The sequence below is a fragment of the Cervus elaphus genome, chromosome 28 (assembly GCF_910594005.1).
Source record: "Cervus elaphus chromosome 28, mCerEla1.1, whole genome shotgun sequence".
NCBI lineage: Eukaryota > Metazoa > Chordata > Mammalia > Artiodactyla > Cervidae > Cervus > Cervus elaphus.
In genome coordinates this window covers 62,539,504-62,545,813 of record NC_057842.1, presented here as the reverse complement: position 1 = coordinate 62,545,813, position 6,310 = coordinate 62,539,504, and positions in this window count along the sequence as shown.

Here is a 6,310-nt window from a genome sequence, read left to right as displayed (position 1 = left end):
GGACTCTCCCACAGTGATTTACCAACCGGGAACTTGAAAACGAAGCCAACCGAACAGTTCAAGACTGATTAAAACAGTGCCAGAAACAAAACCTGTCTCATCGACTGGCTAGGAAAAACTAAGATTTTTGGAACCTATTTAGACTCGCAGGAGAGAACAGTGATACTATCAGGTTACAGGAACCTTAACTGAACTTTCTGCGTTGCCCTTTCCAGATAGCTGCTTGCATCCACTTATTCGGCAAAGCCGGCTTTACCCTGTAAATGAATAGGATTTGAACGACGCACAGAACTAAATTGTTCTGCTTTGAATAAAAAAAGCTAATATCAGAAGTTGTACTATCTCAATATTGGTGTACATCTTGTGAACGGTAAAAATTAAATCGAAAGACAATGGAATGTCTAGAGAGTAGATATTAGACCCATTTTGTAAGCAGAGAAAAATTTTTTTTATAAAAGTTACACTTCTGATCAGGTACCTAAAAATCAGGTACCTACAGCGTTAGTAAAAAAAAAAAAAAATGATTTATGTGAAAAACTATCGTTTGTCCTTTGCATATGGAAGCTATCACCAGTCCAATACAAAACTAGTTATCTATGGGAATGCCATAATTATCTAATGATAAGTATAAAATACAGGCTTCCAATGCTTATTTATTCTTGTTATTTATTAAGTAACTAAAAGATGTACCATTTTGTGTATTATTCTTTACACCATTTTTGGACAGTAGTTTAATACATTTATTCTTGTTTTACAAACTGTTCAACTCCTCAAAGATCAGCAGTCCTAATCACTCTGTGTCAGCAACTAAGCTGTGCTTATTTTAACATACTGTTTGGGAAAAGATCAACATTTAATGCAACAGCAGCTGAACTGTGACATCTAATAGATCCATTTTTACTAAATTCTGAACACTCCATGAAATCTATGATATGGTGAAAATAACACAATATACATATTTTATGTAAATGAGTAGAAAAGGCTAGGTTAACCTATGGAAAACAAGCAACAAAGCATTTATATTCTTGGTAAATATTTTCTGAAATTAAGATTTAACGTGAAATTATAGAATTTACATTGGAAAAGGAGTGTTAGGAGTTGAATTGTGTCTCCTCAAAATGTATATAAAGTCCTAATCCCAAGTATCTTGGAATGTGAAGTATTTGGAAATAGGATCATTTCAGATATAGTTAAGATGGTGTCATACTGGAATAGGGTGGGTCCTTAATCCAATATGACTGGTACCTTTTGTAAAAAGGGGAAATTTGGACACAGATAGGCAGAACACCATGTGCACATGAAGGCAGAAACCTAGATGATGCATCTACAAACCAAAGAAAGCCAAAGAGTGCCAGCAAATCATCAGAAGCTAGGAGAGAGGCATGGAACAGATCCTTCCTCATAGCCCTTGGAAGGAACTAACCCTGCTGATAATCTTGACTTCGGTGTTCTAGTCTCCAGACAATGAGACAATAAAACTGAAAGCTGTGTTGTTTAAGCCACCCACTTTGTGGTACTCTGTTATTAGAAAACTAATAAAGAGGCTTGTGTTTGAGTTATGATGATTCCCTGGAAAATGAGGAAAGGGTTGTATGTAAAGGTGGCAGGGATTATCTGGTAAACTTGACATTTTAGTCATAATAACTACCCTTGTAATCACCACTGCACTGCCTATCTGCTAAAGGCTCTCTGTTAGGATTAAAACAGTGGGCGGGCTGGGGCAGCTCCTCCTCTACCAGTGACTAAGGAACCTGTTCAGCTTAGAGGAACAAGGGGAACTTTGCCGATTCACCTCTGTGTCTTTGCTCAGGTTCTCTTCCATACCTTTTGCCTAACTACTGTAACACTCAACCTAGGCGTTGTCTCCTATGGGAAACCTTCCCCGAGCACATCTAGGCTGAATTTGTTTTATAGATTTATAGAAAAAGAGACACCTATCTTCATTATTACCCTCCCCACATTGTAGTACTGTTAATTCTCTGCCTCTCCCACTACTGGGTTAGCTCCTGGCCAATAGCTTAGTACCTTGCACACTGCAAATACTCGTTGACTGTTTCTTAAACATTTTTTAATCACCTTATCCACCCAGTAGTCCACATTATACTTACTCCTTTAGATAGATACCTATGAAAATATTACAGCAACCCTTTTAGGGTAGAAGAAAACTGTTGAAGGAGAAAAAAAAAAAAACCTAAACAAATTTCTTACTCTAAAAAAAAATTTGAAAGGCTGTAAGTCTTAACATGGCCTTAAGTCTTAATAAGTTTAAAAATGAATTTTCATTTTGTTAATCAACAGGCAAAGAGAATTATATTTAATACATTAATAAATCAAATCAGGCCACATGAATCTAAATACACAGTACAGCTAAAGGCTTCAGTGACTGTGGCAACTACAAGTCTCCTGCATTGCGGGCAGATTCTTTACCGTCTGAGCCACCAGGGAAGCCCCACAAGGCCTATAACAAGTTTTAAAGGCTTGAAATATTTAGAATAGTTTTGCAACAATCTAGCAAGTATTTTCTGATTGGTACAATCTCAGAAGCCTCTGGAGAAAATCAAACTGCTTTACCAAGATGCTGGTCTTTGCCTGGTATTAGACTTTCCCTAACTACTCCCAAAATATTACCCAGGATCTGATTCTGATGAGTCATTCTTTCACTAAAGTCAGTAAAAGCATACATCACCGGATGACACAAAGTATCTCATCATCCTGAGCCTGAAGATCATCTTGTACCATAAATCATTTTCAAACAATTTTTTTCTGATGTCAAATGAAGGCGAGTGCAAATATGTAAGGTGGGGAGAAGTGTTTGCTGACTTTGCATATTGAGTTTGAGTAATGGTATTGTTCAGCAGTAAGACTAGCAGCTCTAATTCAGAAGTCACTTCAAATCTATATTCAGAACAAGCATTGCCTAGGGCCAAAGAAATGTTTAATCATTGTGTAAACGAGTGCAGTAGGGAAGACTACTGTAATTCCACATAACAGGTTGTAGGCTGGCTGGGGTCTCTTCTAAGCGCCATATTTGGCATACTATTGTACTTATTCACATACTCTTTTCCATTGTAGATATGATGCTGGCCAGTATTAACTTTTCACTATTCTGGTTGTGGTCATTATTTTGACCTTTTGATTTGATTGGATAGACCATAGTGTTATCAAAATCATGCACAGATCCGTGGTTTCTAGAGGTCACCTATTCTAGTCCCCAGCCTCGAGGTATAGTTACCAGTGAATTTCTCAAGCCAAACCAGCCTGTCTGACTCTTCCTAAATATTCTCAGGAGCAACTTCCAAAATTCTGTGGTATAGGCAACTGCAAATTCTCTAATATTTAGCTTTGACCTCTTCTACATCAGAGGCTGGTTTCAACTTGTATAGTACTTTATCAGGAACAATGTAGAAATTAATGCAACATTGTAAAGCAGTTATGCTCCAATTAAGAAAATAAAAAGAACAGTGCACTCCAGAAATAAGACGATTCATGATTCATTTATCCTGAGGGACTTCGAGAGAAACCACAGAATGATCTCTGGACAGTCAAAATAAGCTTTTACAAAGTCCTTTTACAATTTTTTTGCATACTTTTCTCAGGTTTGTGCTCTCAAGGACCTGTAGCCTTATAGAAACTATTTACTCTTTACAGAGAAGCCAATAATGCCTAAGGATTTTATTTCTCAGTCCAAACCATTTAGAAGAGGGGAAAGGGAATTAAAGATGCTATATGCCAACTACAAGTAATGCAATCATTGGATACCAAAGAGAGACTGTAAAAAATAACTACAAAATTCAAAAGGCATTACAGCCTTCAGCCTACAGCCTTGAGCCTTGAAACTCGATGACACCCGAGGAATTGCTGTATTATTACATCACCATATAATAAGGGTAGGGTTGCCAGATTGAACAAATAAAAATATAAGATGCCCAGTTCAATTTGAATTTCAAATAAGCAAGGTAAAATTTGTTAGTACAAGTATGTCTCAAATATTGCCTGTGTTTATCTGGAATACAAATTTTACTGAGTGTCCAGTATTTATTTCATCTGGCGACCCTATATAAGACAGGCACCCCAAAGTATACAGCTTAATATACAGCTCAAAAACTGTCACTAGTATGATATTAGACAATGTTTCATTGATAACATCTAAGATTAAGAAAATAAAAACTTTTAGTTGTCTTTGGAAAGTTAATTTGGTGATATACTTTGAACAGTGCATGTTCTATTCATTGCAGAATGCCAGGCTTAAAATAAAGACTGAATAAACATTGGACAAAGCGTGAAAAGCTAAAAACCTCCTCTCCCCATGGGGCGCCCCTGCAGGCTGTCCCCAGCCCCGCCAGCCATGTAGTTTTGGAGTTCCTCCTCGCCTTCTCGTGCAGGTGTCGGTTCTGCTGTCTGCTTGAGTCCGAGCCTGACCCAGAGGCGCTGTCCCTATCGCTGTCCCTGTCGGGCTCCCGTGCTCTCTTGCGTGTTTTCTTGGGCTTCCATGATGCCGCCGCAAACCTTCCCAGGTGTGGCTTTTCAAGAGGATGAGATGAGGCTACACTTCCTCATATTTTGGGTCCCCTCGGTGAGCCCACTGATGCAACGGGCACTCAGGTGTGTGGAGTGAAGGAAATGAAGAAACAGGCCCTGCTCTTCCCCATAGGAGAAGCTTTTCCAACCCCACACGCTGACAACAGCACCAACCCGGGCCAGTGGGTCCAGGAGGGTCACTTGCAACCCTCCTGGCCTCTGTCAAGGGCTTCACTGGATGACCAAGAGAGTGCTAGACCTCATCTGGAAGTCACGCCCCACATTTATTCTTTGTGGTCTGATTAGTCCAAGACATCATCTCCGTCTGAAAGGAAAGAGTCTGCATTCCTAACAGGATTTGCCTCTGAGCAGAGGGACATGGAGAGGGTCTGTGGGAACCTGATGAACAAGACACGGCTCCCACCCTCAAAGAAGTTGGAAAGTGAAAGCGGCCCAGTCGTGTCGGACTCTCTGCAACCCCATGGACTGTCCCCCCCGCCCCCGGCTTCTCCGTCCATGGAATTCTCCAGAAAAGAATATTGCAGTGGTCGCCATTCCCTTCTGTAGGGGATCTTCCCAACCCAGGGATCAAACTGAGGTCTTCTGCCTTTCAGGCAAATTCTTTACCATCTGACCCATCAGGGAAGCCTCAGAGAAACTTACTTCCTACTCTATATGCTTATCTGAAGACACTTTTACAAGAACTCCCTTCATCATAATTTTTTGAAAACTAAAATATAAGTTTATGGAAATAACATCATCTCAATGATCATCAGTCTGAAAATTAAAAGCCCGTAACGGTACATGGTACACAGTAAACCCGTAGTGAGTGATGGTTGTTGTCATCATGCTGAGGCAAACTCCAAAAGTTTCCCAAACTGAAAGTAGTAAAAGAATATAGTGTCTCATTATTATTCTGCAGAGGCCTGTCACAGCTGCTGGGGTCTAGTTTCTGAGACCACCTCGCCCCTCTCTTCCATCCTGTGCCACTAGGCGGAAACTAGGCAAGACCTAGGTTCTTAACTGGTATCATTGGGCTACAGGGTGTGCCTCACTGTGATCTCATTTAGATAGCTGAGTTTGAGCCTAGGTCGGCAATATTGGGAGGAATACAATTATTGTTTTCAGGGACCCCACCTCCCCCATGGCCATGTGCTTTCTCATTTCATTCTAAATAAAAATCCAAGGGAGTAGTGTTAACCCCATTTTACTCTTGAACCTACGCATGAGTGCTAAGTCACTTTAGTCGTGTCCAACTCTGTGCGACCCCATGGACTGTAGCCCATCAGGTCCTCTGTCCATGGGATTCTCCAAGAAAGAATACCGGAGTAGGTTGCCATCCTCTCCTCCAGGGGACCTTCCCAATCCAGGGATTGAGCCGAGGTCTCATGCATCTTCTACGTTGGCAAGCAGGTTGTTTACCACTAGCGTCACCTGAGAAGCCCTGGCTCATGCCTAAAATCACAGTCTTAAACGGGTCAGAGTTGGGACTATCACTCAGGTGTGTAAGATCCCAAAGGTGTGGCCTTGCACTCCACAATGTTGACTTGGGCAGTGAAGAAACCTGGAGAGAAAGAGATGGATTAATTTAAATTTTACAAAGTATCATAATGGAAATAAGCAGCAAGTGGTCAATCAAAAAAAAAGTGTTCTTTTTAAGGACAGTGTAAGCAAGTGTTCCAGATGACACAATAGCATGTATCCTATGACTGTTGCGCTTTGTTTCCCCATGGAATCTGATCCTTGGGTACCAAGCTTTGAGAGGTGATTATTGTGGGATCACGTTTCTGTT